The sequence below is a fragment of the Macrobrachium nipponense genome, chromosome 10 (assembly GCF_015104395.2).
Source record: "Macrobrachium nipponense isolate FS-2020 chromosome 10, ASM1510439v2, whole genome shotgun sequence".
Lineage (NCBI taxonomy): Eukaryota > Metazoa > Arthropoda > Malacostraca > Decapoda > Palaemonidae > Macrobrachium > Macrobrachium nipponense.
The window spans coordinates 91,913,652-91,933,202 of record NC_087204.1 but is presented as its reverse complement, the minus strand read 5'-3'; the positions used below and the strand labels follow the sequence as shown (position 1 = coordinate 91,933,202).

The following is a 19,551-nucleotide window of genomic DNA, read 5'->3' as shown; positions in this document are numbered from 1 at the left end:
TTCTGATATAAAAATTAAATTGCCACTACATTTATGTGCCACGATAATATTCTCAATATATGAGACATGTTAAAGATAGAACGCTGATCAACTGCTACGGCGACATAGGATATCTGACTAGCACAAAATCAAGGATAAATTAATTCTGTCGTGCTTAGTTTACCTGTGAAATGTTATCTCATTTCCTCTTGAAGACTTGCTTTTCCTATTTTGGCAACTATAAGCCGCGCATCCTACCATTATTGAAATCCGGATAAAGCAAATCACAATCGCACTAAACCACTGTTCAATAACTAGACCTTTTTCAAATTGACGGCGAGGCTCTGCAGCACCACAGCGCCCTGGTGGAAGACCACCGAACTACGTAGTACTAGCGGTCTAGCATCTCCAGATATTTACCCTCTAATCTCTATACTGATTTCGATCAGCTATTCTCAGTGTAGTTATACTTTAGTTAAGAATAAGTTAAACCTTTTTCACAGAAGCAGTGAAGCACTTAAATATTTCAGTTATTACTTTTTTTTTATAAGATAATCGGAAACATGCGTGAGGAACGGGTCAGGTTATGAGTGATGTTCCTTTTTTCTCCCGTTAGATGAGTGGGAGAGTTTTATCAGGGAATAAGAGATCTAGTGTAAAGTGATGGTTTTACTGACAGTAAGATGATTCTTTAATGCTATCTAAACGGTTAAATTATTGAAATAACCAGAAATGATATCACCTGGATGTTAGAATATTAAACTTTTATTTATGATACATTGGTAATGTTGATTATACACTTGGGTGCAGTCATTTGGTTTTACCCATAATTCTTGTTATGATATGCGTGGCATGACGCTGCTTTTGTAAAGTAGTGTAACCGGCAAGTTGATCGCCGAAGGTACACTGTACTGCTGTATCTCCCACATTCTCCATTAAAGTGACTCATTTATGAAGTGATTCGCTTTTTATTTAATCCACCATCATGTCCTCTGCGGTCACAGGTTATGGGCCCAGCTCAAGCAAGAGGAAGTTGTATTTTGATGGTGATGAGGAGAAATATGAAATGTGGGAGATAAAATTTCTAGCCCATGTGAGACTTCGAAAGCTTATCCTAGACGAAAGTGAAGATCGAACTTCAGCAGAATTCATTGCTAAAAATGCTGACATTTTCGCAGAGATCGTTCAAGTTCTAGATGACAAGAGCCTCCAATTAATAATGAGAGATGCAGTCAACGATGGAAGAAAGGCATTAGCGATTCTACGGGACCATTATCAAGGTACTGGCAAACCAAGAATCATCTCCCTCTACACGGAGCTGACGTCACTGAAAATGAGAGGGGAAGAATGTGTGGCGGATTATTTTCTTTGAGCGGAGGCAGCCTCTACTTCGTTAAAGTCAGCTGGTGAGATGATCAGCGACAGCCTTCTTATTGCTATGGTGTTGAAGGGTCTTCCAGAGGAATTTACTCCATTTAATACTGTTGTTATGCAGAAGGATAGTGAGCCTACGTTTCTGGAATTCAAGTCTCTGCTACGGAGTTATGAAGAAAGCCTGAGGAGTCGAGAGGCACATAGGCCTAATGTGAAGAATGAGAACGTCCTTAAGGTGAATTATAAAAATCCTGATTTTCAGTGTGGTGGGTCTGCCAGTGGCTCTATCAGTAAGATGTTATTCATGTGGTAAGCCTGGACATAAGTCTTTCGAGTGTAGGTTGAAGAAAGACAGAGGTATGTAAGTGGTGCAAAGAAATGCAAAACCATTACACACAATTTTGATGAATGTAGAAAGGCTAATAGGCCTACTAGATTTTCTAGTGCAACTGTGAATGTTTGTAAGCCTAGATCCACTAATAATTATAATGATGAAGAATGTTGTTTCAAAGTAAGTTGCTCTGTTGATAACATATCTGTAGATGTATGTAATGTTCTTGTTGATTGTGGTGCTACTACCCACATCATTACTGATAAATCCAAGTTTAAGTGTTTTGATGAAGACTTTGATGAATCAAAACATATGGTTGAACTTGCAGATGGTGCAAGATGCAAGAATATTGTTAAAGGTAAAGGTAAAGCTAAAATTGTACTTTATGATACAAATGGTATAAAACAAAATGTTGTTCTTGATAATGCCATGTATATTCCTACTTTTAAGCAGAATATATTTTCTGTACAATCAGCTGTTAGTAAAGGAGCTACAGTAAGCTTTAATCCTAATCATTCTGAGTTGATAAGCCCAAATGGTGTGTCTTTTGAAATAAATAAGAAAGGTAAGCTGTATTACCTAAATAATGTAAGCTCATGTAAATCTCGTTCACTAGAGGAGTGGCATAAGGTTTTGGGACACTGCAATGTTAAAGACATTTTGAAGTTAGAAGATAAAGCTGAAGGTATGAAAATTAGTGACAAAAGTAATTTTGATTGCATAACTTGTCATGAAGGTAAAATGCATTTATATCTAGGAACAGATTACCAGATGAGAGAGCAAAGCGTAAAATGGAATTTTGATCTGGCTGGACCAATGAGTATTGAATCAAGGGAAAAATCTAAATATTGTATTGTTTTTGTAGATGATTATTCAGGATCTGTTTTTGTTTATTTCTTGAAACAGAAAAATGATGCACTTAATGCTACTAAGAAATTCCTTGCTGATACCAGTTCTTATGGTGTTGTTAAAAGATTAAGGTGTGATAATGGAGGAGAATTTACTTCTTCAGAATTTAAAGAATTTCTGGTAAGTAATAAGATTAAACAAGATTTTTCTTCACCAAATTCACCACACCAAAATGGTACTGCTGAGAGAATGTGGCGTACATTGTTTGAAATGGCTAGATGTCTCTTAATTGAAGCAAAGCTACCAAAATTCATGTGGAATTATGCTGTTAGGGCAGCTGTTTATATAAGGAATAGATGCTACAATTCTAGACTTGATAAAACCCCATATGAAGTGTTAATGTCTAAGAAGCCTAAACTTGAAAATATGCATATTTTTGGTTCCCTGTGTTATGCTTATGTAGAAAAGAAAGCTAAGCTTGACCCAAGATGTGAAAAGGGAATATTTGTTGGCTATGATTCATACAGTCCTGCTTATCTTGTATATTATCCAGGAACTGACAGTTTGAGAAAGGTTAGGTTAGTACATTTTACTGATAAATTCAATTTTGATAAATCCCAATGTCTAAAGGAAGATGGTGAATCAGAAGATAGTGAATCAGATTATGATAATGAGAATGTCATTTGCAATGAAAAGAAAACAACTGTTAATGATATCAAAGTTATCCTGTTTCTAAACCTATCCTTGTTGAAGATGAGCATAGTGAAATTAAATCAGATTTGACTGAAACTGAAAGGGAAGGCGAGTCCCGTTATCCAAGTAGGGAGCGAACTGCTCCCAAATATCTTGAAGAATATGTTGATCCTGATAATGTTGATTTACTTTGCTATTCTGCTCATTATTGTTGTAAAGTAACTGAAATTCCCGAAAGCTATAGAGAGGCATTAAATTCACATGTGGCTCACAAATGGAAAGCTGCAATGGATGATGAGATTCAATCTTTAAGAGATAACAATACTTATGAATTGTGTAGTTTACCAAACAACCGTTGTATTGTAGGTGGACGATGGGTATATGCCATTAAAGAAGGGTTAAATGGTGAAGAGCAATATAAAGCTCGCTATGTTGCAAAATGGTATTCTCAAATTGAAGGTGTTGATTATACTGATACTTTTTCTCGTACTGTGCGTATGACCTCAATTAGAATGCTTATGCAATTGGCAGTACAACATGATTTAATTGTGCATTGTATGGATTTTAAAACTGCCTATCCTAATTCTGATATTGATTGTGAAATATTTGTTCAACAGCCTGAAGGTTACAATGAAACAGGTAGTAATAATGAACAATTGGTTTGGAAACTGAATAAATCTCTGTATGGTTTAAAGCAATCAGGCAGAAATTGGAATAATATGCTCCATGATTTCTTAATTCAAAATTATTTTGAGCAGTCATTAAGTGATCATTGTGTGTATGTCAATAAAAGACATAACTTTCATGAAATTATTTTGGTTTAGGTTGATGATATGATCATTGCCAGTAGTAATGAGAAAGCTCTGTTTGACACTAAACGTGTATCATGTCATAGATTTGAGATGAAAGATTTAGGGAAACTTTCATGGTTTTTGGGTATTGAGTTTGTTTTTGATGGAGATTGTATAAAAATGAACCAGAGTAAGTTCATTGAGAAAGTTTTGAGGAAGTTCAAAATGGATGAATGCAACCCAAAGTCAATTCCTTGTGATCTAAGTGTTAATAAGTGTACTTTTGAGGAAAGTACTGAACTATACTCTGTTTTTTTTTTCATCTGTCCATCCGCCTGTGGTGTTTTTGTATGGTAACACTGCGTCCCGGGCTTTGGGTAGTTACGCTATGTGTAAGTTTTTGGTAAATAAAAGGATATCTGGGTGTACATTTGCAACTGAAAAGTGTTTTAATAAATTACTGTATGCGAATTACACCGTTAATATTCGAAATAGGATATTATTATAATCGTTGAATGTAAGCTGAATGCAACTATCTGAAGCCCGGGACGCAGTGTTACCATACAAAAACACTACAGGCGGACGGACAGATGGAAAAAAACAGAGTATAGTTGATAGTAGTCTTTACAGAAACATTGTTGGAAGCTTGATATATATCATGACTTGTACTAGGCCTGATTTAAGTTTTGTTGTGTCTAAACTTTCACAGTATATGGCTAGGCCAACTCAAAGTCATTTGGCTATGTGTAAATATGTTCCAAAATTTTTTAAAGGTACTAAACAACATTGCCTTGTTTTTAAGAAGTCTTATGATACTATTGAGATTTCTGGTTACTGCGACTCAGACTGGGGTAGTTCTGAAGATCGTAAAAGTATTTCAGATTATTGTTACCAAATGAATGCTGATAGTGCTCTTATTTCTTGGAAGAGTAAGAAACAAAGCAATGTAGCTTTAAGTTCTTGTGAAGCTGAGTATGTTTAATTGACTTTTGCTATCCAAAAAGCAAAATTTTTGCAGCAGTTGTTAACTGATATGACTAATGTTGAAGTGAAACCCATCATATTATTTGTTGATAACCAAGGGGCAATTAAACTTGCTAAGAACCCTGTTTACCATCAAAGGTCTAAACATATAGACATACGCTATCATTTTATCCGTAATGAAGTTATGAGTGGAAATGTTGATTTAGTGTATGTCCCCTCAAGTGAAAATAAAGCCGATATGTTTACAAAACCAGTAACTAAAACAAAGTTGATTTATTTTAATTTGTGTCATTAATGGTTTTGTAATATTGACCTTTGATAGCTATGTATTTTTGTTTTTGATTACCACGATGCATATATTTGTTTGATGTGTAGTAATTTGCAGATTGATGAGAATAAAAGTTTATGAGGGGGTGTTAGAATATTAAACTTTTATTTATGATGCATTGGTAATGTTGATTTTACGCTTGGGTGCAGTCATTTGTTTTTACCCATAATTCTTGTGTTATGATATGCGTGGCATGACGCCGTCACGCCGCTGTTGTAAAGTAGTGTAACCGGCAAGTTGATCTCCGAAGGTACTCTGTGCTGTATCTCCCACATTCTCCATTAAAGTGACTCATTTATGAAGTGATTCGCTTTTTATTTAATCCACCATCATGTCCTCTGCGGTCACACTGGAGACTTAAACAATACCAATTGATGAGTTCACCTGACGATCTAAAATGGACATCAATCGCGGTTGTTTGGCGGCGTCGACGTTTTGCCTGACCGGTTTACATACTAAAGACTGTGGCGGTTTGTAAATGTGAATTACTTTAATTTCACGAATCGATACAAGTAGATTGAAATTAAAGACTGATTGAAACCTTTACAACTGCTTCTGCATTATTGACAAAATGAGGCTTTTAGGAATGTTGAATCGTCATCACTTGTTCGACGGAATAATGCCTCCAGTGTAAGGACAACGCTTATTCATAATTTTCTCTGTATATAATTCATCATTCGCGTTGTTCTTTACTTCCCCCCTGAGAGAGCATTCAGCGGGCTTTCCGTCAGTGTATAAAGCTTGTATAACCACATATTGTGTACTTTATATTTTGTATTTTATGTCTCTCAAGAAACACAAATCGGGTCTCGCCGACCACTTTTTACTCTCTCGCGGGTCGGTGACCACATTCCCGTCCGCATGCTGTATATTTATATTTTTTTTTCCCTTGACTGTAATAAAAATCAGTACACTTTCTACACCTGCCTCTTTGTCCACCTCTCACAACTGGTGACCCCGGAGTGACGGTGACCCCAAGCGGTTTTGGCTCAGCCATTAAGGGACTACCCGCCGCACTACCGCCGCTCACCTTCAGAGATCTTTCTTTAACGGACTCATACGGCGCCTCAGTATAGATCTCTGAAAGCTCCTACCGTGGAAATAACCAACGCCTCTAACGGACTAAATACGGCATACCCTGCCCAAGGTGTGTTTCAGGCGTTTCCTCAAACGGTTTGGCCCGCCATTCACGACTCCTGTCGACCGTTTTGTGAGAGAGGACAATGGGCGCAAAACAGTACCTCGCGGGAAACCTCGCGGGAAACCCGGGCCTCCCCGCCCCAGCGACGGACTCTGACACAGCGGCCGCTCCAAGCTGTCAAATTGCCCCCCTTCACAACGGCTGACCCGTCCTTCTGTTCTTCCGAGCCGAAGGGCAATTCCGGATCGCGGGGCTCACAAACAAAGTGCTGCAGGCTGACCTCGTCGCAGCGGGCTCTCCCGACGAGGTGTTCGACCGAATATCTAACTGACTGACGGTCGAGCACGAATCGGACTTGTCACGCTCGACGAGATAAAAGAAAGGCTCTTGACAGGCCATATTCCGTGGCCTATCGCTGAAAGGGCCGCCCGCGCCCTCGACCTAGTCGCGGAACCCCATGCGCGGCGCCGACACCCAAGATGCCTGGGACACTGTGATGGGCCTCGTCCGTCTGCCCGAAATAGGCCCCGACGGAAAAAGGTAGAGATCAGCCTGAGCCGCGAAATATTCCTGCGGCAACGCTGAGCCCGACAAAACAACCTCCCTCGTCGCCGCAAACGGAACCCCATCCGTTCCTACGGCACGAAGCCCCTCAAGATATCCATCTTGGGGCGAAACTACGTCTGGGAATTCACAATCGCGGACGTCAGGATCCCGCTACTGGGGGCAGACTTCCTGGCGCAGAACGGCCTCCTGGTGGACGTGGGCCGCAAACGCCTCCTCGACACGGGGACATGCCTTTCCCTTCACTGGCAGCAGGCCCGGGCGCCCCTACAATTTGTACCATCGCCCCCCACAAATACGGCAACCTCCTGCAGGAGTTCCCCGAAGTCTTCAAGCCGGAACTTCGTCAGGCGGCAGGGACGCCCGCCCAAGCACGGGATATTCCACCACATAGCCACCACAGCCCCCCCCGACACACGCGAAGTTCCGACGACTCCCTCCAGGCCGCCTCCAGGAGGCGAAGCAGGCGTTCTCGGAGATGGAACGATGGGCATCTGCAAGAAAGCATCGAGCCCTTGGGCGTCGCCCCTGCACATGGTACAGAAACCTGACGGCACCCCCTGGAGGCCCTGCGGAGACTACAGAAGACTCAACCTCGCTACAATCCCCGACCAATAACCCCTTGCCAAACATGCAGGATTTGACAGGGGCCCTTCATGGGGCGAAGGTCTTCACAAAAATGGAAACCTCTTTTGGGACCTCTTTAAAATCCTATTTCCAGGTTCCAGTGCACCCCGAGGATGTCCCCAAGACTGCCCATCATCACGCCTTTTGGCTCCTTCGTTTTCCATTACTCAACCTTCGGCCTGAGGAATGCAGGGCCACCTTGCCAGCGGCCTGATGGACAGCATCCTGGGGGACCTGCCCTTCTGCGTCTGCTACGTCGACGATATCTTGATTTTTTCCAGGTCCTTGGAGGAGCACATACATCACGTCCGAGCGTCCTGAAGCGCCTGCAGGAAAACGGGCTGGTCGTCCGTTTCGACAAATGCACCTTCGGCGCCGAGAAGGTGGACTTCCTCGGACACGAGATCTCCGCGACGGGCGTGCGCCCCATGGCCTCGAAGGTAGGCGTGTGCAGAAGTTCCCAACACCAACCACGGTCAAGTTCCTGCAGGAGTTCATCGGAATGGTCAATTACTACCGCCGATTCATCCCCGCCGCCGCCCGCACCATGTCTCCTCTAACACAGGTCCTGAAGGGGAAACCAAAGGCCCTAACGTGGGAGGCCGAACAAGAGAAGGCTTTCAACGAGACGAAGAGGGCCCTCGCCAGAGCGGCGACATTATGCCACCAAGACCCTGCTGCACCTTTACGCCTCAACACCGACGCCAGCAACGTCGCCTGCGGGGCTGTCCTCGAGCAGGTGGTCCAGGGCGAGCCCCAGCCACTCGCCTTCTACAGCAAAAAACTATCAGCCGCCGAGACGAGGTACAGCACGTTCGACCGCGAACTCTTGGCAGTGTACCAAGCAGTGCGACATTTCCGCTACCTCCCTCGAGGGCTTCCCCCTTTACGATCAGGACGGACCACCTCCCTTTGGACACGCCTTCACCACCGGCGGGCGACGCTTGGTCAGCGAGACAACAGAGGCCACCTAGCAGCCATCGCAGAGTTCGGTTGCACCATCCAGTACGTGCCTGGCGAGAAGAACCCCGTGGCAGACGCCCTATCGAGGATAGAAATCAACGCCGTGCGTCTCGGGGTCGGGTCGACTACGAAGACCTCGCCCAGGGAACAGGCTGCCGACCCGGAGACTGCCGCATACCGCACTGCTATCACCGCCCTCAAGTGGGAAAGACGTGCCTTTCGGACCCGCAGGCATGACGCTCCTCTGCGACATCAGCACGGGCCGCCCGCGCCCGCTGATCCCAGCCTCCGCCCGAAGGAAAGCCGTGTTCGACGTCATACACGGACTCTCGCACCCTCGGGCCGGACGACGGTGGCGCCTCCTGACGGAGAAGTTCGTCTGGCATGGAATTCGGAAGGACTCCCTCGAGTGGGCCAGGACCTGCGTGCCTTGCCAAACTAGCAAAATCAGTCGGCACACGGAATCAGGCGGAGTGGGGAAATTTCCGCAGCCGAAAACGAAGATTCGGCCACATCCACATAGACGTCGTTGGCCCCCTGCCCCCGTCGGAAGGCGCCAGGTACCTCCTGACGGTAATCGATCGCTCCACCAGATGGCCCGAGGCAACGCCGATGTCGGAGGCGACACGAAAGCATGTGCCGAAGCACTCCTCGCCAGCTGGATCAGTCGATTCGGAGTGCCAGACGAAATCACGACATACCGCGGACCAGTTTTCCTGTCGGAGTTGTGGGACTGCCCTGGCCGCCTAATGGGAACGTCGTACATGCCACCACCGCCTACAACCCAGCAGCTAACGGCATGGTGGAGAGAGTCCACCGTTCGATCAAGGCTTCCCTGATGGCGCGCTGCACCGACGAAAATTGGAAGAGCCAACTACCGTGGGTCCTCCTCCGGTCTCAGGGACTGCCCCGCGGGGCAAACAGGCGAGGCATCACCCGCGGAGAAAGGTATACTGGGGAGCCCCATTAACAGTCCCTGGCGAGTTCTTCCCGACCAATGCCGACGACGCTGACGTCTCCATCGCCAGGCTTCGGGAATCCGCCGGGAAGTTCACGCCCTGCGTCAAAACCTTCTCCGACAGAACCAAACGTTTCCTCCGAGGCCCTATCATCGTGCAAGCACGTCTCGTCAGGGACGACGCCCGCCGCCCGCCTCTAACGAGACCCTACCGCGGTCCCGTCCGCGTCCTACGACGCACTGACAAGGCATATCTCTTATCCATCAACGGTCGCGAGGACTGGGTCACAATCGATCGCCTGAAACCAAGCCCCCTTCATCATGGACGAGGACCTCGCAGACGCGGATTCCACAGGGCGCCTCAATCTTCCTCGGAAAAAAAGCGACTCCTTCGATCGCCAAACCTCCTAGCCGTAGCGCGGCCCCGCCCTCGAAAGACGGTCGAACCCCCCGAGGATCACCTCAGGGGAGGCATCCGTCCCCGGAAAACCCGAGGATCTACACAACAACTAATATCAGACACCCGAGGGCGCCTCCGCCGTCCAGCTCGCTTCCGCAGTGACTACCCGAAGTACAAAGAAGTCAGCCAACAATCATACCTAATTATTGTCTTAGGGGGGGAGTATTTGTAAGGACAAACGCTTATTCATAATTTTCTCTGTATATAATTCATCATTCGCGTTGTTATTACTTCCCCCCCTGAGAGAGCATTCAGCGGGCTTTCCGTCAGTGTATAAAGCTTGTATAACCACATATTGTGTACTTTTATATTTGTATTTTATGTCTCTCAAGAAACACAAATCGGGTCTCGCCGACCCACTTTTACTCTCTCGCGGGGTCGGTGACCACATTTCCGTCCGCATGCTGTATATTTATATTTCCCTTGACTGTAATAAAAATCAGTACACTTTCTACTGCCTCTTTGTCCACCTCTCACACCAGAATCGACGTCAGAATGACTGGTTAACTGGATGAAGTCTCTAGAATTGGTATTGCTGGTTTGAATGGATAGTCTAGAATCTATAGTGCTTGACTGTTTGACTGACCCTGAATGATTCCTTGAATCGATACAAGTTGATTTTGACTATCTTAGATCTCTGGAATCGGCATTAACTGATTGTTGGAACGAATTATGGATCAGTCCACTGCCTGACTGAATGAATCCTCTGGAATCTATAGTGTTGATTTTTTTACTGACTGAAGTCTTGAGGGTCGATAGCAGAGATATTGTAAGCCATGAGAGTCGATAATAACAATTATTATATTTCTAAGAAAATTAGTAGTATTCGGTGTTTTATATATGGATAAGCCGGCTCCTTCGATGTATGACTGTAATTTTACTTAGAGCATTGATTTTATTTCAGTGATATAGGGAAAAATTACAAGCACTAGTCTTACCCTATTTTCCTCAGATTTTCTTTGCTACAGCGAGGAAAGCTCGAACTCGAGGGTCAACCACTTTGCCCATTCCTCTATTACCTCATTCACTATTCGATTTCGGACTTCTCTGGCTTACTCTATATCTCCCTAATCTCTTAACATGCAATTATTCTTGAAATGGACGGCCTAGACCCACCAACAGCCCCACCCTTTTTTTTAACACAAATCATAAGAGGATGGCAAATAGATATTTAATGCAGGTGACTTTTATTGATCACAAATTCTATTTTCTTTCCCATTATACTGCTTATTTCTGATTATATAAGCATAATCATATATCAAATGTTTACAACGAACGTTGTTCCCTGTAGTTCAGATCTCTGTCAATTTTTATTATTATATAATGATGATAACTGATAACCAATACTATCAGTATGAATGAAGGGTTCACTGGGACCATGAGGTGTTATATACCAGCACAAGTCTCAGTCTCGATCGCCCTTTCCTCTGCACCGCATCACAACATTCTCCAGGACGAAGCTTAATCCCTGCGAGACGAGTCCCAGGACGAGCAGCAGGAGGCCCTTGCATGTGGACGACGGTCAGGGCATGATCTCACTGTCAGGATGAGGGGGGTGGCTCTGGTACGACCCCGTCTTCTATCTGCTGCCTCTGAGCTTCTCTCTTCTTCTTGCTGCTTTCCTGGCGAGCTTCGTTCACCAGGTCTCTGCTCCATTTCTCGTAGAGGCCGCCCTGTAATAGGGATAGACTTCGATTTACAAAAAGAAATTATTCGAAGATAAAGAGTAAATGAATGTTGTTATAACTGTGGAAGTAACTTAATTTCACGCGTCTAACTTTGGATGTTGCAGAGATCATGAAAAAAAAAAAAAAAAAAACAAAAAAAAAAAAAAAAAAAAAAAAAAGCAAAGAAAAACAAGAAAATTCTAAATAAAGCAACTTAATGCCGAAGTCAATTATTTCCATAATCTGCTTTGCGATGGTTAAATATGTATCAGCAACGTCAGATTTGATAAAATGCAAGGGGGAAAAATCTGGAATAACAAAATAACCTAAACCTACAAAAATTTATGGATTTATTTCGTTGTGTTTATGCAAACTGATTATCTTGTACAGGTTCATAACTTTTTTTCAGGTTTCTTTTGTTAGAATGACGATGTTGGTGAACTTATTCAGGCCTGTACCGAGGAGGGGGTCGGACGACGGCCCCCTCCCCAAAAAAAAAAAAAAAAAATCTGGAGGTCCATATTTTCGGTGACTATCCTTTTTAATTGAACGTACTTACAAAGTGATAAATAATTATTGTTTTTTGTTAAGTCAAAGTATATAAACATAACAAATAAAGTAATATGCATGTTTTTGTTAACATAATAAATGAATCAATCAGTAAAACAAGAAAATATTCTTGAATTTCAGTGCAAAACTTTCTACATTATAAGTAAAATTCTGTTAACCAAAGTCAGTCCTTTGAATGACATCTAATCGGGTACAAAGGCATAGACCGCATACCCAATTTTTCTTCTTAATATAAACTAAAATAACATTTTTAAGTATTTTATCTTGTATATACCTATATCATGCAATGACATATAGAAGAAAAGGTCCAGTTTGGGAAAAACCCACCCGCCCCCATAAAAAAAAACTGGGTACTGGCCCTATATATTGTAGTAATTTTATAAGTCTTATCTGAGTTAAATTGACTTAATGACCCAACCGATCCAGAATAGTGATGACGTACTATAGGAAACCATAAACCAAAAGGTTGTTCAAGCGTTTATAGTCATTATCAATTTGTTTTGTTATTAGTTAGTTAATCTTCGATGTATTCCAAGCAACGATAAAGGAAACGTATGCTATGGTCCAATACGTTTGATTTATAATAAATAGTGCAGCGTGTGTGTAGCGCACCTCATGCAGTGCACTGGTAGGCATTACTTAAGGCTCTTTGCAGCAACCCCTTTCGTTCCTTTTACTGTACCTCCTTTCGTATTTCAGTTTCTTCCATCTTACTTCCCACCCTCTCCTAACAATTGAGTCATTGTGCATCTACGAGGTTTTCCTCCAGTCACACCTTTTTAAACCTTTTACTGTCAATTTCCGTTTCAGCGCTGAATGACCTCATAGTTCCAGTGCTTGCTTTGGCTTAAATTCTATATTCAATCCTATAACAAACAGGTAAGGGACTTCACCCAGTTCTTCGTTTTTTAGACGAGGGGTTTACGTGCTCGCTACCCATTTCGATTAGTCCCAACAAGTTCGATTCCCCGTTTTCTGCCAACAAGGAATTTGAGGAATTTGTTTCTGGTATTAGAAATTGATTTCTCGATATAATGTGGCTCGGACCCCACAATAAACTGTAGGTCCCGTTGCTAGGTAAACCCATTGGTTCCAAACCACATAAAAAAACTCTAATCCTTCAGGCAAGCCCTAGGAGAGCTGTTAATCAGCTCAGCGGTCTGGTTAAACTAAGATCTACTTATTTAACTTCACCACCTCTGCTCTAAATAAAATCAGCGACATAATTGATTAATCACAGGTCGATGCAAAGGCTTTCAACACCAACCTCTATGACAGCCATGATAGCCCTGTCCAAGGTGTCTTTGTACGGAGCATCGTGAGGAATGGGCCAGGCTGACAGTCCAGGGAAGACGCTCTCCCTCCCTATGTAGAGGCTGGTGGTGCCGTCCGCTTTGGTGAACTCCTCGCTATGATCAGCGGCCAGGTACCGCCTGGCTTCCATGTGTGCTTGCCTGCGAATGAGTGAGATGAGGCTAGATTGCCTGTTATTTGAAGCGCTGAATAAGGGATTATGTGGCGTATTAGGCAAGACTATAAGAATGAAGTTTCTTTTTTTATTCACAACACACGCGCACAGACATATCTCCATCAATGAAATTTTTTTATCTTGTGAGGTTATCTGAATAAGGATCTCATTACTTTAACAAGTTCAAAGACTATCCAATACAATTTTCGACTGATTTAAAAAATAATAATAATAATTGGCCCTGTCACTTGTATTAATATTGCAGGTCTTCAATTGTTTCTGATTTATCGGTGTTCAGGCTGCTAATTTTTTCTCTAAATAAATCAGGATGGTTGGTAAAGTTTCTGTAAATTTTCTTCATACTACGTCATATGGACTTGAATGTCCCTATTTAAAGAATTGCTCTTGTAATTGAGGTGGTTCATCTCTTGCCTGTCTCATCAGCTGGATTGAATCAATGCGCTTGATCAGTGACACCACTTTTATCTCACTCCTCAAGCAGTTTCCTCTCTGTCACCAAGATGGCTGCTCTGTCGCTTTTTTTCTGCCGCTACTATTTTAGTGATTGTTCTAGAGAGCTCAAAGGAAAATTTCTATTCCTCTCACGCTTCCTATTAACACCTTCCAGGTCACCCCTTTTTACACTGATCTTGAGGAATTCATTACTCATAATCCTCAGATTACATATTAGGTGACAGTTTCTTTCCTTCCATTATCAAGCTTTAGAATTCCCTCCCTACTTCATTTTTTTTTCCGGATTCTCATAAAGTTTCTTTCTTAAGAAACAAATCTGTTGCTTTATTTGTGATTAAGACCCGTCACTCTGCATTTTTTTTTTCTCTGGTGTTCTTTGAAGCTTACTGGTCCACCTGCGTGTTTGACCTTTTACAATTGAAAGACAGTAAATGTTACGGAAGTGCTTCAGTACATATTTCCGTCATTCACAACAACGTCACATTAAATGGACCAAGAAGAGAAACCTTGCAAACCCTTTACATTGTTTTCATCGTGGCTTGCAAGATACCATCGAACGCCGAAGGGACGATGTCAACCCTCTCCCCTAGGGTTTTGAAGTCGAGCGAATCCGATTCTTTGAAGAACTCCCGGAAAATTGCCCCGTAGGGAGGCATGGTCACTCTTTGTTTGCAAAATATGGAAAGACGTTTAATATAATAATAATACTGATCCCTCTGTAAATCTCCAAAGCTTTCTTGGGCAATTAATACCGAGTCAGTCTAACATTTCAAATGTCTCAAACGTTTTAACATAATTCTTTGAGTATATCATAAGTAAATGACAGACTTTAGTCTATTTACGAATATCTAATCTTAATAGTAGGGGGAGCAAGGTCACGTATCTTGCAAAAAACCGAAATGGGTGATGAATGACCCATGATGGTCTAAATATAATTGGTTCACGGGTATGTGCATAGAAATATGTGCATGTGGGTTTTAAACTTATTCAGTTGGTTTGTTAATAAGGACACTTGAAATGTATTGCATTTCGATTATATATATATAGATATATATATAGATAGATAATATATATATATACACACATATATATATTATATATATCTATATCTAATTTATTAAATATTAATATATATATATATATCTAATATTATATATAATATATATTTATATAATATTATATATATATAATATATATATATCATATAATATATTAATATACACCTATATATATATATATAATGATATATATATATATATAATGTCCAAATATAAGAATTGTTCCAAAAGTATTGTAATTTCTGCTGCTTCGCTGATATGATTTTTAAGCCACTGAAAGTTGAAGAAAAAAAAATTATTTTACATGAGAATTATGTTGAAGTGATGAAATTCCATTATTGTTGAGATATTATTCTATCTGTATAGAATAACATCTTCAATGAGCCCAATAAAATAGCAAACGGGTGGGTCCCCCTACCATAAGATATATGGTCAATTAAATTCATAAACCCCGACACAGGAGCATCTCTGTTTTAGACACTTCTTAAGCAGACTGTCTGAAGACCACTGACCTAGCACCTGCAGCCACGAGTTGTTGCAGTGTTTCGACCCTTGGAGGATATTTCGGAGCTGTCAGAAAAGCCGTGAGGTTCCCGCGGTAAGCCGTGTCGATGATGAAGACGAACACCAGCCAAGAGGTGAGCAAAAAAGTCGAGTGGAAAAAAACTCTCGAAAAAGTCTTGTCTGACGTTCTTGCCCCAGAAAGGGGTTTTTACGATGAATGTCTTTTGCAAGGAGAGATCCTACGTGGATGCGGTCCTTCTCCCCCTCTACAACACTTCCTTCTCTGCTGATCTGAGATGGAATAAGATGATGGAATTGGATAGCATTTGACATTTTTATTTACAATGGGCCACCCGTATTCGCGGAACTCATGCATTCGCTGATTTCTCTCTAGAAACATATCCCAAAATTATTCGCGGGAAAATTCGCCGTTTTTTCTTTATTTTTCTATGAGAAAAAATATCCCCAATTTCCTGATTTTTTTTATCAATTTAATCATAAAATACACTTTTTGTGAAAAAACTATTAAAAAAACAGGATATAAACATTTTTAGTTGGTTTTTCTTGAGTTTTAACTAAAACGAAGTAGGCCGTTTTCAGGCATATTTAGAGGGGTTCCAACTATTCGTGGGTTCTAGCTATTCCCTGGGGGTCTGGTATGCATCCCCGCGAATACGGGGTGGGGGGGGGGGACCATTGTATCTATTATTTCAGTAGATGAAAAATATATTCACATGAAACGAGCACACAGGGTTCCATTTAGACTTGAAATTTAGCTTCCAGTGAATGTCAGGTTCAACCTCCAATCGCAGAACCCACACTGCAGCAAGAAACTGATCGTGATACAGAGCCAGTGATTGTTCATTGTCATTGGCATGCCATGAAATATAAATACACACACACACACACACACACACACACACACACACATATATATATATATTATACATATTAATTAAATATATATAACAACTAAATAATATACATATGTCTGGCAAATAATTATATATTAACATTATATATATATATATTATATATTATATATATATATATAGAGAGAGAGAGGAGAGAGAAGAGAGAGAGAGAGATTAATGCTAACAACTGTTCCATTTCCTCAGTTTTCCAACGTCAGTAAAACTGAATCTGAAAGAGTCAGAGTGATGTAGCCTACTGAAAGAAATTCAGACCGTTTACCAGATGCTTAAATTTTGTTATTCATCGCTGAAAATTGAGTCGTATCTCTAAAATCTTACATTTCTAAGTCATTAAGTCAGAAAAATGAGAAGTCTTACCAATAAGAATGGTACGGGCATAATGAGAACCACTACTAAAATAAACAACCAAACGCCGTCTGTGTAGGGGTAGTAGAGACTGTGCCACTGAGGCTTAAGTCCAGGCTTGGCCATTGTGAATGCATGGAAGGCGTATTCGAACATGTAGGAGTAGTCGTAGTGTTCCAGGCGTTTTGGGAAGACTGCGTAGATGATCGGCTATGAAGGATTCCTCTCCTCAAACTCTCAGCGTTACCTGGAAACGGGGAAAACTGGAATTCACTGGAGGTTCATGTCTGGAACTGGATTGGCGTGTGGTCTATGGAAGTTCTTTAATACCCGTTGTGAAATCTACATTGTGGGCAATAGTATCAAATGCATTCTCTTTTTTATTACAAGAGCGATCAAATTATTCAAATAGCAAAGGGAATAAAATTCTAACAGAGTGAATTTTGATTAAAAGACATAATCATCGAAGATTGGGAAATGATGTGGAAAATAGTTTAAATCCTAAACCCAGCCTATTTCATTATTGTTCTTTCAGTAGTAATGGTTCAGAACCAGTGATTTTATTAGGGGAAGCAATTAGATGAGGGAAATGAAATGTTTATGATTCTAGAAGGGTTAGACAAAAAAAATAATTAAGTATGAACAGTTAAAAAAATTTTTCAAAAACTGTACTGCATTATTCCTTTTTCTATATTTTGGATTGAGACATTAAACCGTAACTAGAAAGTTTCAAAGTTATTGAATCTAACTGGGGAAAATAACTAATCAGAAAAGAAAAAGACCTGCTTCATTTTAAAGGAGCCGGGGCAAAAAAAAAAAGAAAAAAAAATGCAAACTTCCCTAGGTTTGTGAAGTAAAGCAGAACTTAACATTCTCCATGGCTCTGTAATATAAAACTTATAAAAGAAAAATGGTATTGAAATGACCAACATAGAGCGTTATTTGCTTGAATTTAATGGACTGCTAATTGAGACATGAGTTACGAAAAATAAAGAATGAGTAACATTACAGCAGAAAAAAGGAAACCCAGAGTATTTCTATTATCTTCTCCACTGTATTCTACAAAGAGAATTCCACTTAATTTGTATGATATCTTTTCAGCAGGCGCGTCGAATTTCAGTTGCAATACGCTAATCGAGACTACCAGGTTATTCTATTGTACACAGTTTGATAATAAATCTCTCTCTCTCTCTCTCTCTCTCTCTCTCTCTCTCTCTCTCTCTCTCTCTCTCTCTCAAACAACAATGACATCAGAAATATTTTCTGTCATTCATTGGTCAAATGAACATTGACCTTTCTGTAACTAAGATACTGTACCCTCAGACACAACCTGCGGAACATTTACAATTTTCTCCATGATCTTAAATATGTCCTTTATATTACGGTAACTTATCGAATTTATGACATGACTCTCTTTCATTTTTATCCAGCAAATTATAAACTAAACTTTTTAATGGTTACGCACTTGAGGAGATTCCATGTCATGGGCAGTATTTTATCAAAGTTTTACAGAGAACAAGTGAGAGAGAAGAGAGAGAGAGAGAGAGATGAGAGAGAGAGAGAGAGAGACGCATAGTTTCTTACCTCATCCCAATTAGCCGTTGGCAACACATAAAGGGTGAAATTGAGAGCTGTGGCTATAGACTCGATCATCAAGTAGTCGGTTCCAGTGTACCTTGTGTGGGTAGTCCCTGTCTGATCTTTTTCTTCTATGGCATTCCAGTAAGGAGGAAATGGGAGAGCCGTCACATTCACTTGTGATCTGTAGAAACTGAAGAAATTTATTGGTTTGCATGAGGAAGTACACTGACAAGGCGGCGATGAGAAAAGAATTCGATAGGAAGCTGTATAAGTTACAGTTCAAAGTTTTTGATGAAATGCCTCAAACATAAGAAAACCTCTTGAGGCATTTAAAGTGAGATACCTTTTCGCCGGGATGCCCTGACTTTTTTCATATGATGTTTATGGCAGTTCTGTAATACTCGTTGTTGACTTGAGTAGAATATAAAATTTAGGCCAAAGGCCATTTAGCTCTGAAACGGAAATTGACAGTAAAAGGTTTGAAAGGTGTAACAGGAGGAAAACCTCGCAGTTGCGCTATGAATCAAGTTTTAGAAGGTGGAAAGTAAGATGAAGAAAGAGTATATGAAAGGAAGTACAGTAAAAGGAACGAAAGTGGTTGCAGCTAGGGGCCGAAGACACGCTGCAAGGAACCTTAAGTAATCCCTACAATGCACCGCATGAGGTCCACTGACGGGACTACCCCCCTACGGATGTAATACCCATTGTAAAATCTGTAATGCAGCTATTTGGCCATTGTCAAATCTACACTACAGCCCTAGTGCCAAATGCATTCCAATATTTATAATGATTACGATCAGATTATTCAAATTACAAAAAGAGAAGAAGAAAGTACTCACTTTGTGAATTTCGATGGGAAGAGTCTCAGCTGGGTCAAGAATCTTAAACCAGCCTTTGGTGACCAAGA

The 19,551-nt window shown here is 41.3% G+C and overlaps 1 pseudogene; it reads right to left on the bottom strand.

Annotated features, from left to right (window-relative positions):
• Positions 1–11,225: 11,225 nt before the first annotated feature.
• The window catches only part of LOC135224045 (uncharacterized), a 35,062-nt pseudogene continuing 26,736 nt past the window's right edge, over positions 11,226–19,551 (bottom strand).